This window comes from Salvia hispanica, chromosome 6, assembly GCF_029641045.1.
Source record: "Salvia hispanica isolate PSC_SH4W2 chromosome 6, Shi_PSC_v1, whole genome shotgun sequence".
Lineage (NCBI taxonomy): Eukaryota > Viridiplantae > Streptophyta > Magnoliopsida > Lamiales > Lamiaceae > Salvia > Salvia hispanica.
The window spans coordinates 27,613,434-27,627,579 of NC_142697.1; the positions used below are offsets into that span (position 1 = coordinate 27,613,434).

Below are 14,146 nucleotides of genomic sequence, written 5' to 3' on the forward strand. Positions count from 1 at the left end.
TGGATTTAAATTAGATTGCGTGTTTTTTGGAAGGAAACCATTTTATAGGGAAATTATTTTCGTACACGTTTAATTAAGTAATTTTTTTGATAAATTTTACTGCCACATGGTAAATTGTAGAAATGTAGTAATAAAATGTAAATGAAAATTAGTAAATAGTTAGAACAGAATACATATATTCTCTCCATCCCAAGATATTAGACTCATATACCATTTTGGGTTGTTCCAACATACTTGAGCCATTTCTATTTATGATAAAAATTTACTTTATTACCAACTCCATTTACACTACTAAACAACATCTCATAAATTCTTGTGCCCAAAAGAAAGGGGTCTAATATCTTAGGACGGAGGGAGTACACGTGAGATGTATATAGGCGGGTCTCAGATATCTATATATGGCTTTTGTTCAGCTCTCCGATTGCCTCATCTCCTTCTCCCACACACTAAACCCTTTTTCTCTCTATTATCCAGAGGAACATAAAAAAACATTATGGAGCGGGTATTGAGGACGACGGTTAGAGAAATATTGCGGCAGCAAGAGGTGCAGATGAATCGGTAGACAGGCTGTACGAGAGCAAGGAGCTATCATCGTGGCAGAAGCAGTTGACGCTTCGAGCATTCATAATCAGCTTTTTTCTTGCGGTTCTGATCATGATGAAGTTGAAATTGCCTGTTGGGATAGTTCCTCCACTCAACATCTCAGCTGGGCTTCTGGGATTCTTCTTCGTCAAGTCGGCAACCACATTTCTCGAGAAATGTGGGTTTGTGATGCAACCATTTACTAGGCAGGAGAAGTGCATAGTTCAAACTTGCGTTATCACCTCCTCTGGCATCGCCTACAACGGTCTCTCTCTCAAGTGTGGTGCCCCTTTCTGATTTGTATCCACTTTGTCCTAGAAATTTTAATTGTGCATTTTTCATGTGTGCCCTTTTCTGAGTATCGATCTATGTCGTGCGTTTTTCCAAGTATTTGTGTCGTGCCCCTTTCTGATTTGTACTCACTTTGTCCCAAATAATTTGAGTCATGCATTTTTTTCAAATATCCATGCCGTGCCCCTTTCTGAGTATCGATCTATGTCGTGCATTTTTCCAGATATCCGTGTCGTACTCCTTTCTGATTTGTACTCACTTTGTCCCAGGTTATTTGAATCGTGCATTTTTCCAAATAACCATGTCGTGCCCCTTTCTGAGCATCAATCTATGTCGTGCATTTTTTTAAATATTCGTATCGTGTCCCTTTCTGATTGTACTCACTCTATCCCAAGTTATTTGAGTAGTGCATCTTTCCAAATATCCATGTTGTGCCCCTTTCTAAGTATCGATCTATGTCGTGCGTTTTTCCAAATATCGTGTCGTACCCCTTTCTGATTTGTACTCACTCAGTCCCAAGTTATTTGAGTCGTGCGTTTTTCCAAATATCGTGTCATGCCCCTTTCTGATTTGTACTCACTCAGTCCCAAGTTATTTGAGTCGTGCATTTTTCCAAATATCCATGTCGTGTCCCTTTCTGAGTATCGATCTCTGTTGTGCGGTTTTTCAATATTCGTGTCATGCCCCATGACACTAGCATCAAGAGTTACTAAAGATAAAGTGCCACAACAACAACTTTTAGTTGACATTTTGAAGTGTAACAAAAAGATGGTTTTCTAGTTGTGTGTTAGATATTCATAGGAGTATTCAATGTGGATTTAGTTTAGCATCTCCGCAAGAAGTTAACCACATTCCCACTCACATTTATGGGCTAAAATCTCATGCAAAGAGGCGGCTTCACGCCACCCATATTCAACATCACGCTCACCAGTGTCTACAACCCGTCGCAAGTAAATCATGAAGCAACTGTGGGCGCAAACGCAAATGCCTCGACCTTGTCAACCCGTTCCCATATGAAAAGAATTAAGTTCCCAACACACATATCAACAGCATAATTCACCCCGGTAATGAACGAGATCCCCATAGCGAAAGGAATGAGAATAAACCTCCCCCATCTCGGCCCCTATGCATCCCAGATACCATTGATGACAACGGCCATAGAGAAGAACACAAAGAAGGAGGCGATACCGAACTTGGGCAAGGACGAATTCCCCTCCGCTGCAAGCACCGCTATGTAGCGATATAAGGCTGCAACAGCGCTGGATACTGTGAGCCATGCACTCCGAGACTAATAGAGGACTTGTAGAATATCCAAAAGACACAAGGTGAGATGACACACCCCATAGCAGTGCCAATGATCTAGCTGGCGAGTTTAGACCGTGGAGACGCAAGGGTCATGTACTTGGTCTTGAAGTCCTGGATTAGGTTTGTAGAAGCGGATACATAGCTGGTCGTCACACCGACCCATGCACTGACAACGTATATTACAAATTTCTCATGAAAGTCAGACAAGGGCCAAGCCGTGAGGCCGGATCTGTAGGCATTACAAAAGGCTACCGTAGGTGCAAATTTAAATATTACTACAATCTAATACTCCCTCCGTCCCAAGATAAGTGACCCACTTCTTTTGGGCACGGGATTTAAGGAATTGTATTTAAATAAGTTAAAGTGGAGAGAGTAAAGTATGAGAGAGAAAAAAAGTAGAGGAGAGGAGAGAGAATAAAGTAGGTGGAGAATAAAGTAAGAGAGATGACTTTTTGCTAAAAATGGAAATAGGTCACTTATAGTGGGACACCCCAAAAAGGAATACAAGTCACTTATCTTGGGACAGAGGGAGTACCATTTTAGAGGGGTGAATATGTGAGGAATAATAGTAGCATCTACTAATATAAGGGTGAAGTGCCAACCCAAATGGGGATTTGTTCTTTAAGAAAAACAGGGCTCTACGCTGATCATCGTAGGATAGGGCAAGAGGCGTAGGGCTGCGGCCGCCTACTGGAAGGGCATAGCAGTTGCGTATTTGGTGGTACAAATCGAATAAGACGTGGCTTAGGATTTTAACTAAGTTGTAAAACCCATTGCCAAGAATCATGGCCGTGGCAATAGTGATCTAAACAATGAAATCAAAATGAGAGCAGAATTTATTAGGAGTATAAACTTCGAAAAATCAATTACCGTGTGAATGTTCAAGTTATTGAAGTCAAGGGATTCGCCATGGTACCAATCGGCCTTCCGTTGCACTTCCATAACTTGAATATATGTGTGTGTAAAAGTGATTAACTTGGCTAGGTTTTCTCCATGAGTGTGAAAGTTGTTGATGAGATGAGCAATTGCAGTGCCACTTGGATATGTAAGTCTGTAGTCGATCGATTCATCTGCACTTCTTGTTGCCGCAAGATAAGAAATTAATTAATTTATCCCAATCTAAGGGTTTCATGTTAGCTATACTGAAATTTTATAAGTAAAATATTTTTAATCGTAACTCTATTCGAATTATGAGCTATTCGAGCCAGTCCATAAATTTGGGTCTGAGTAGGGACACTATCCACACTGAAATTTGAATTTGATTAGTCTAAACTACCATAGTAGGGTTGCTCCCCTTTCTAGCCCAACACAGATTGGTATTTATCAAAATAAAATACGAAAAATACTTTTGAAATTTAAATAACTGAAAACATACTTTACTCCGTATTTTATTTATTTGAAAGAAAGCTCACATAATATACTTCCAATATTTTCCATAAAATTTCCCACCTTCGGGATTTAATCTACTCTTACATTTGTTCTTACGAAACCACAATAAAAAAAATAAGCTATAAAACTTAAACAAAATGTCTACAACTATCCTAATAGGTACATGCATCCTACACTCAAGTCCTACTTATCCTAACTTTCTCATAAAAATAATTAATTAAGACCGAAGATGATTACTTAGAATTAATTAAAAATATGTTGGGCCACAAATTTACTAAGTCCACGGCATTTCGTAAAAAGAGTCGAAACATACATAATTTGAGCCCACAACTTAACTATTATATGGCCCCATTTGAATTAAAACTCAAGTCCAACACTTAATATTTATTTAAGCCCAAGAAGTGGATCCAACTTACCATAGATATTCATGAATCTAATCGAACCGTTAACTTTTTCATATCAGTAATCAACGTACATTAAATTTTAACTTATGGAAAATTGTAGTGAATGCGGATGAACAATTTTGGTACGTTAGGAACGTCTCATTTGGAGTAAAAAAGTGTAACATTTTTCATAAATTTAGGTATAATACTTGTTGAATATTAGTGGACCAATGAGAGTTGGACTTACATATTAATTATTTGGACTGACCCTAATCCAATTAATATTTGAGCCCAAGACTCTTGTGCATGCCCAGTGTGATAATTGGCCAGCCACTTACCTGCTTGTTCGGATGGCCGCCACGTAGGCAGCTCCACACGGATCCTGGAGGACAGCCGTTGGATCAGGAGTGTGTTTGTTAAGTGAGAGGCTGACCTCTCACATTCCTCATTCAGTTGAAATGTCTGACTTCTCTCTCTCTCTCTACGAATCTGCTCTACCTTCTCTCTAGTTTTCCGGCGACCCTAGTCGGAGTTTTCCTTCAAGCTTGTGTGTACACCGATGATTCTCAGTTCCTAAGAGATCTATCGGTTAGTTTGAGTGTTAGGCAACTTCTTCGGTTTCCTTCTCAAACCCTGGGGTTCGGTCTTCTTTTTGTGACCGATCTTCTGAGCTTGGAGGTGGTGTTGTGAGAGATCTTGGTTTGTGACTGTGTTCAGAGAGTCTTGTGGTGGTCCGCGTGTTGAGGAGGCCTACTCTGGTGGTAACCGGTGAAACCTAGGGTTTCTGGGGTCCTTGTTCAGTAATACTCCCTTGTGAAAGTTGGTTGAAGCTTTGGGAAGGTTCTTGGCCCGGTGTAGTCGCATGTTGTGACCTGAGCCATATTCCAGTGCTTGTAACCTTGTCTTACACGTTTTCATTGTGTGTTTAGATCACGCGGGATCATTCCTTGTGGTACTAACGTTTCTACCTAAGTGTGCAGGATTATTGAAGAAGATGAAGAATCAAGTTCTGTGTGATACTTGAACTTAGTCTAGGGTTCTTCAGTTGTAATATCTTGTACTAAGATTAGTGTGTAATCTTTGTATCACACTTGTATTGGCTTGTATTTCTGAGATTAGCCATCTCGGACTCAATCAATAAAAAGAGGTCCCGGTAATTAGTGAATCCTAAGTGATCTGATCCCTACAGTGGTATCAGAGCCACGGGGGGATCACTTAGGCACGCCGGGTCGCAAATTAAAAGGAGGTGGGCTCTTCAAAGTAAAGCACAAGCCTCCGGTATAGGCTCTCAGGTATAGTCGGTTTTTCCTTAACGATAGGGTTCCCACTCTGGTAAATTGGTTGAACCTCTCATTTATTGTGTTCTTAGAACCCTAGGCTTGGGCTTTTGTTGCTGGTAGTAACCGCTTGATATGGATCCATGTATTTTGTGATCCATTTCCCAAGGATTTACCCAATTTGTAGGTGATTGATCTAATATTTTTGTGAAGTAGATTTTCTATTATATCAATAATGGCAACCCAACAAGAATTTAGGAAACTAAGATGATCAAAACAAGAAGTAACATTGGATAGAGTGGAAATTGTGATACATAGTCATTGATGAGGCAAGTTAAGACACTTACAACATACTAACATGCATCCATGGCTAAATCTTCAAGGGAACCACAAACCTCAAAGCATACCTCTACTTGATCCATGCTTGAACTAGCAATTGATGGAAATCCCATGCTTGAACTAGCAATTGATGGATTCAAGCAACCTAAATCTAGGAATTGGATAGAAACCCTCTCCAAGAGGAAACAAAGCTCTCAAGCATATAATTCAGCAAAAACCTAAAGAAAAGAAATGACATCAAGAGGTATTTATACTATGGGTCCAAAAATAGAAAGTTGGCCCACAAAATCTAAAAAAGCGGCATAATCGCCCGGTCGGGCGTTTTTCACATGCCAAAATGCCCGGCCCGGGCGTTTTCCCTGTCCCCGGGCGTTTTGCACAGTAAAAAATGCCCGGCCGGGCGTTTTTCCCGAAGCTCCCGGCCTTCTCTGCGCGACTTCCGTAAAACTGCCATAACTCCCTCATTCGGACTCCGATTGGGATGTGCAAGATACCCACGCGAAGCTGTTTCCAAGATGAAGACAATGGTGGCAGTTTCATAGCTTTCGGATATCATCTCGATAGAACGGATTTCAGTTGAATCCAGCTGTAGCTGAAATCCTTGACGCACGGCCTCCATGATCGTATCATTCTCCCCTTCTTGGAAAGGATTTGTCCTCAAATCCGAGCCTTCTCTATTCCTCGCATCCTCGGGAGGCCCTCTAGCTTTATTGGATCCTTGGAATTTCTTCTCTTTCATCCTTGGGCCCCAATCAACCCATGGTTCACGCCGAAGGGAGGACCCTTGACGTCGAGCACCCGTGGTCATATCATCCTCCCCTTCTTGGAAAGGATTTGCCCTCAAATCCGGGTTCCGTACACCTATAAAATAACACGAGATCAAATCAAATATCCATGTAGGATGATAGAGATTAAGACCACTAACGACTCTAATAGAAATCACCATACCACGACGGTGGACACACTCTAACAAGCTCAAAACTAATACATAAGCTATGTTGAAACAAATACCCAGGCAATCTTTTACATTGAAGTCCCAAAAAAAACCATGTGATGCATAGTCTTTGACAAAATGACAATAAAAGATACCAACCCCACTAAACGGCTTGATTGTCATGCAATGAAAACAAGTATTATGCCAGACACAAGCTTCACACAATTTGACTCTTTTTGCCTCAAACATTTCCACATTATCTATACCCATGTCTTTCAACATCTTCACAAAAGATTTGGCATTCTCATCAAGACAAGGCATATACAAGAAAGGGTCCTCATATGGTGCAAAATGGAAAGTTATCAAGAGAGGCCTAAGCACAAAAATCTTATTCCCACGCTCATGCAACGAACAATCATTTTCAATCATTAACACACCATTCTTGCTCAAATAAGAAGTTCTCTTCCATAAATTGACAAACTCTAGGTCAGGATATAGAGGAGGTTTATGATAATTCACATTAAGTTTGCAAGAAAGTGTCTCAACCAACAAACCAAGTTTATTACAAGGGATCTCACTTAATTGTCCCAACAATTTCAAGAAATGATCAAAAATATATGAGCAATGCATCCATATACCTTCATGCACAACATATAGAGTAAGAACAACATCATGCATGGGGAACTTATGAGAAGCAACATCAAGTATCAAGAGAAATGTTTCCAAATTACCCCCACACAAATGCTCCAACAATTTTAAAATAATACCACAAACATGAGAACGATGCAATTTTATGTCATTAATCACAACACCATCAACAAGAGACATATGAGTGGAAAAATCCTTCACAAAACGACCATAGAACACTCCAATCCCATTGAAGGGTTTAACCACTTTGCAATGAAGACATAGCAAACACCAAGTTCTAAAGTCATTATCCACGTTACTCTTCTTGGTCTTACTATCCTCACCCACATACACATGAAGCTCAAAATTACCAACAAATGAAAGCTTAGGCATCTTAGCATACAAGGAAGTCACTCCAACATTCAAGGTAGAAGCCACAAGAGAAATGTCATGTCTCTCAATGCTTGATTTTACCAAGAAAGGATCAATATATGGTGCAAAGGTAGATTTAGCATTCAAAGTTTCAAGCTCATGAGACCACTTTTTACACAAGACATCAATAACAAATTTATCAACACAAAGGGGCTTCTCTAATATAATCTCATTCAATGAAACATCACAAGGAGATAAGGATAGTGCACTTGAACCTTGGGCAAGGAGTTCATCCACTTGCCCTCGTTCCTCTTGTTCCTTCTCCGGGTGAGTAGTTTCCAAGCCATGTACAACATGATGCCTCACTTCCATGCCTTCAATTAAATTTCCTACAAATTCATGAACACAAAAAGACATAGAAGAAGTGTTAGTGGGTAAGGGTTTAGTTTCCTCACCAAGGGCAAGAGGCAAAGGATCATTTGGTGCCCACCCAAGGTTGACCTTAGAATCTAACAAGCACCCTTTACTCACTTGTGCTTGTGGTTTTTCTCTCATTTGATATTTTTCTTTTCTCTCACCCCCACTACTCTCTCTTGACTTTTGCACCTCACACTCTTGTCTTTTGTCACGCTCTCTTGGCTTTTTAGACTCACATTCAATCTCAAGCCTTTTCTCTCTCTCTCGTTCTTTTTCTCTACTAATTTGGATTAAGCTCATCGAAGAGGAGATATTTCCATATACATCAAGAGACTTATGTGAGATATGGAAAGAAGAGGATGTAGTCAAATTACTTGATGAGTTACCTCTTTGGTTTGTGTCAACACCACCATGTGGGTAGGTAGGCCTCAACCGAGCTTTATATGAGACTTCTTCTTCAATTGGCCTCTCAAACCCATTATGGCTAACATGATCTCTCACCCTCTTAGAATGCCACTCTCCATGAGACTTGGGAGCTCGTTTCCCACTATATCCTCTATCAAGCCCATCTCCATGGTACCTTGATTCATAGTCACCTTTAAAATGGCCATGAGCACCATTTCTTCCCCCAAACCGATCATTCTCCATGTGATTGACTCTATTTCTATCATTCCCCTGTTGCCATCCCTCATACACCACTTCTTCCATCATCTCCTCCGGGGCAACATTAGGTAGATGGTTACCCCTAGAAGTAGGAGTCCTAGATGTGCAGCCTCCCTTCAAGGTGTTGAACTCCTCAAATAATGTGTTTTGGGCGGCAAGCATGCGGGCTTCAGATTCTTTTGATCGAGCAATGGAGTCTTTTGTTCGCACATCCATTTGGATCATCATCTCTTGTTTGAATTCCTTCATCATACGGGCCATCATGCTCACAAGGTCCCCATTGGGTATAGGGTGAGTCATGCTTGTTTCCTCCCCCTCCGCACTTGTCCCCGCCATTTTGTTGGACCGGGTGCGAGGAGGCATAGAGTAAGTACCTACAAATCAAACAAACACTAGGAACTAGTCCTAGAGGTTAGTAATAAAAGAAAGTAGAATTTAAGAAGATGAACTCAACCTTGATGTCCCAAACCCCCCTCAAATCACTCCCCAATAACTCTCGACAAAGGTTTAGAGTATTGTGAGAAAGGTGGATTCACTCACACTCACAACTCCAATTCCAAGATTTAAGTGCTTGAGGTGGATCAATCAAGGTATACTCCTTGGTCAACAAAATCAAGAAGACAAAGCCATAAACACATATTAGCAAGATGCAAGTCAAAGAAAAACAAACAAGGGGTGACACTTTTGCTGAAATTTGGCTGATCTTTATGATTTTTTTTGGTATTGATTCCCGCGCCCAATTTGGATGAATTTTGGTGGTTAGATTTCCAACCAAGTCTAGATCAAGGGAAAAATAGCCATATATAGTCAGATTTGATAATTGGATAGGTTTTGTATGGTTTTCCCCAACTATGCCAAAACAGGGCAATGATGTTAATCTCCACGGTTAACTAGGAAAACGAAGTAATTTTTTGATGAAATTTTGCAGATACATAGGTCACATAACATAGATCATACACACCAAATTCAGCTTAATCTAAGCACAATTGATCAATCCGATCATCCCAACAAAACAGAGCAAAAACAAAGGACAAAAGGAAAAATAACCCAACCCAAAGTAACAATAGATCAAACACCTAGTGGGTACTAGGCTCTAGATACCAAATGATGTGGATCCATGTATTTTGTGATCCATTTTCCAAGGATTTACCCAATTTGTAGGTGATTGATCTAATATTTTTGTGAAGTAGATTTTCTATTGTATCAATAATGGCAACCCAACAAGAATTTAGGAAACTAAGATGATCAAAACAAGAAGTAACATTGGATATAGTGGAAATTGTGATACATAGTCATTGATGAGACAAGCTAAGACACTTACAACATACTAACATGCATCCATGGCTAAATCTTCAAGGGAACCACAAATCTCAAAGCATACCTCTACTTGATCCATGCTTGAACTAGCAATTGATGGAAATCCCATGCTTGAACTAGCAATTGATGGATTCAAGCAACCTAAATCTAGGAATTGGATAGAAACCCTCTCCAAGAGGAAACAAAGCTCTCAAGCATATAATTCAGCAAAACCCTAAAGAAAAGAAATGACATCAAGAGGTATTTATACTATGGGTCCAAAAATAGAAAGTTGGCCCACAAAATCTAAAAAAGCGGCATAATCGCCCGGTCGGGCGTTTTTCACATGCCAAAATGGCCGGCCCGGGCGTTTTCCCTGTCCCCGGGCGTTTTGCACAATAAAAAATGCCCGGCCGGGCGTTTTTCCCGAAGCTCCCGGCCTTCTCTGCGCGACTTCCGTAAAACTGCCATAACTCCCTCATTCGGACTCCGATTGGGATGTGCAAGATACCCACGCGAAGCTGTTTCCAAGACGAAGACAATGGTGGCAGTTTCATAGCTTTCGGATATCATCTCGATAGAACGGATTTCAGTTGAATCCAGCTGTAGCTGAAATCCTTGACGCACAACCTCCATGATCGTATCATCCCCCCCTTCTTGGAAAGGATTTGTCCTCAAATCTGAGCCTTCTCTATTCCTCGCATCCTCGGGAGGCCCTCTAGCTTTATTGGATCCTTGGAATTTCTTCTCTTTCATCCTTGGGCCCCAATCAACCCATGGTTCACGTCGAAGGGAGGACCCTTGACGTCGAGCACCCGTGGTCATATCACCGCTGGCTGCTGTCTAGGTTTTGTGCTCTTGTTTTCTTGCATGTTCTTGGTGCTTACTGCTTTATTTTCTTTCTGCTGCTTGCTTGCTCTTCTTTTCTTACTCAAGGTGTGTATCTCAGAGCTCAGTTTCTGTGTCTTGAGTGAATTACCTATCCACCCTGTGCCATTAACCGCCTTGAGTGTTCCCCTGCGCCCCCATACATTGGGTGATTGTGAACTGGGAAATCCTCTTGCCAGAGTACACGTGACAGATAGGGAGGAACTCCCCTAGACTTGATAATAGTGTGTCTGGGATCACCTTGAGTTTTTCTTCCTGTGCGTGTGTGCTTGCTGCTAGTTGCATCTGTGATTATTGCATGAAAATCTCTGCATATCTGTTCCTAGTGGATTCCTTGATTGTTACTTGTTTAAATCCACTATCTGTGAAACTGAGTTGCTTGTTTTGCCCTTGGTGTTGTAGGTTCTTTTGTGCGTGTAAAGATCTTTCTCAAAATGACCCAGCCAGTTGGCATTGTCCCCTTCAATGGGAAAAATGATTTTGTTATTTGGAAACCGAAGGTAAAATGTGTCTTGATTCAGCAAAAAGGTTTTCAAAGCCATTGAAGGGGTTCTTCCTGAAAATATGTCTGCTGAGAAAAAGACTGAAATGAATGAATAGCTAGGTCTCAATTATCCTCAACCTTTCTGACTCTGTGATTAGAAAGGTTGGGGCTATTGAATCTGCCAGTGAGATGTGGACTAAGCTGGATACTCTCTATACTAAAACTTCTATGTCCTCCAGGATGTATCTTCTGGAAAAGCTTTTTGAATTTAAATTGGATCTTTCAAAGGACATAGATGATTGATACACTATTTTTAGCACTAAATAAACCTGCAAGTATTCAGAGTATGCATAGTATAGCTAAAGGTCAGTACTGGATATTGAACACGGGGAAGGCAAACACAAAGTGTCTATCCTCTACTAAGACTCAATTACTATCTGGGAGAACAGAAGGTTTTGGAAAACTTTGAAAACAGAAAACAATAAAAAGCAATTAACAACTAAATGCGAATAAAACACAAACACAAACTATATAGATAAAGGAATCCCAGGGATGTGCGTTCACAGTTATGGTTATACAAATTCCAAACTACAATACCCTAGCACAGTTATTACTTTGATAGGACGAGTCGCCTAACTTATGCTCATGCGATGCAAACGTTGATTACAAGATTAGGGTTGTCAATCCTAACACGTAACTCCAAATAGCTCCTAAGACCCTTGAAAAGTCCTCACTCTCAATTAACAGTGTCGTTTTAAGGGAAGCTAACTGTAGCATCTACTAAGTGGATCTAACTCGCTAGAACTCTCTCACAGTTATGAAGCAAGTTGTGTTAAATCATACACGATTGTGTCATTCAATCATGAAGCATCAAGATTAACTTAGGGAAGAAACTAAGTAAATACAAAACGGATATTAAATAGAAAAATGGAATTGTATAACCAAAGTCGTTACTAACATATCCCTAGAATCCTATGAGTTTAGTTACACATGATTAAATAAGCTAAACACATAGATTGGTGGGAAAACAATTGGAACATAAAACTAAAGCAAAAAAAACCCGTAGGTTGAATCCTTGTCATTCTTGATGTTCTTGAAATCCTTCTCCAACTCCTTGCACAGATGAAGTACTCTAGCTTTTGATCTCTATGAATTATTTTGCAAGTAGAAGCTCTATCTTTTTCATGAAGCTTGAGGTCTTATTTATAGGGGAAAACCAGTCCTTGTTGTAGAAGGAAAAGATCTCCAAAATATGAGAAATCTTGGAGCAAATCTAGGGCATCTCGGATTCGCCGCCTTTCTCCGGTGGGCAGCCGCACCTTGGCCGGCGGTCGCCGCGTTGGAGTCCAGAGAGTCTGTTTCTCCGGCGGCGGACCGCCGCATGACTTCCGGCGGTTGTCGGGCGAGACTTCTCTTCCAAGCGTATTTTTCCGAGGCGGACCGCTGCATTGCTCTACCCACCGGGCGCCGGCGGTCGCCGCACACCTCCGCGGCGGTAGTCGGTCGCCGTCTGAATTCAGATTTCCAGACTTTGCGTTTTGACTCCCTTTTTCGGCTCAATTATGCACATTTCTCACAAAACACGTCAAAATACCAAAATAGACAAAATATGCAAATAATGGACGTGTAGAGTGCATTTGACATAAAAAACAGACCAAATAATGGCTTTAAAATAGTGCAAAATCCGAGCGTATCAATGATAATATTGATACTTTTCAAAAATTGGTCCAGGACATTAAAAGGTCTGGAGATAAAACCATTGATGAGTATACTAGCATAGCCATCATGAATGCTATCCCTGATACTTATGGTGATGTTAAGGCAGCTAAAAAGTATGGAAGGGATAGTGCCCCTCTAGACATAATAATCAGTTCTTTAAAGTCAAAGGAATTGGAGCTTAAAGAAAACTTTAACCCTAAATCCTCTCAAACTAAGGCTTTGAATGTGAGAGGGAGATCTAAATCTAGAGGGGATGGCAGTAATTCCTCTGGGAATGGTAAGAAGACAAACAGAGTCAGGTCTAGGTCTAAAAGAAAAGACCCTAAGTTTAAAAGAAAATGTTTTAATTGTGGTGAAGTGGGTCATTACAAGGCAGAATGTTCTAGACCCAAGATAGGTAAGAATCCAAATGGTAATAAGAAGATGGAGTCTGTTGCAAATCTATCCAGAGAAGATGGTGCAGATGGTGTTTGTTTTATGAACCATGATGTTTTTTTCTGTAAACTCTGCCTCTGAGTGTTTCTTTACCAAGAATGACTGGCTAATTGATTCAGGATTCACTTTTCACATATGCCCTTTCAAAGATGCTTTCACTTCTCTCAAACCTGTTGAAAATGCTTTTGTGTCTATGGCTAATGACAAGAAGTGTAAAATTCTTCGCATTGGTAATGTGATTTTAAAGTTTGAGAATGGATACTTGTTGCCTTTGAAAAATGTGAGATATGTGCCTGATCTAAGTTATAATTTGTTGTCTTACTCTTGTCTTGAATCTGAGGGTTTTGAGGGTAAGTGGGGGCAGGGTATTATGAAGATCTGTAAGGGTGTGCTATGCCTGTTTAAAGCTGTAAAAAAGTGTGATTTGTATGTGTGTACTGCTAAGCCTCTAACTAGTTATGATCACAGTGTAAATCTGGCTAAAATGGATAAGGCTTTACTATGGCATAATAGACTTGGGCACATGAGTCAGAAGGGGTTTAAACTTTTGAAAAATTCTGAAATTTTAAGTGAGTTGGATTTAAAAAATGAGCTCCCTTTTTGTGAAACTTTTGTGGTGGAAAAACAACATAGGGTGTCTTTTCCCACCCCTGTGACTGAAAATGTTAGTCAATCTGTCTTAGAGTACTTGCACATGGATGTCTGGGGCCTGCCTCTGTAACAACCCACTCTGGATCTGTGTATT

At 40.5% G+C, this 14,146-nt stretch overlaps 1 pseudogene; it reads right to left on the reverse strand.

Annotated features, from left to right (window-relative positions):
- Positions 1 to 1,744: 1,744 nt before the first annotated feature.
- On the reverse strand, positions 1,745 to 8,915 carry LOC125206483 (putative metal-nicotianamine transporter YSL8; annotated as a pseudogene).
- Between the last annotated feature and the right edge of the window lie 5,231 nt (positions 8,916 to 14,146).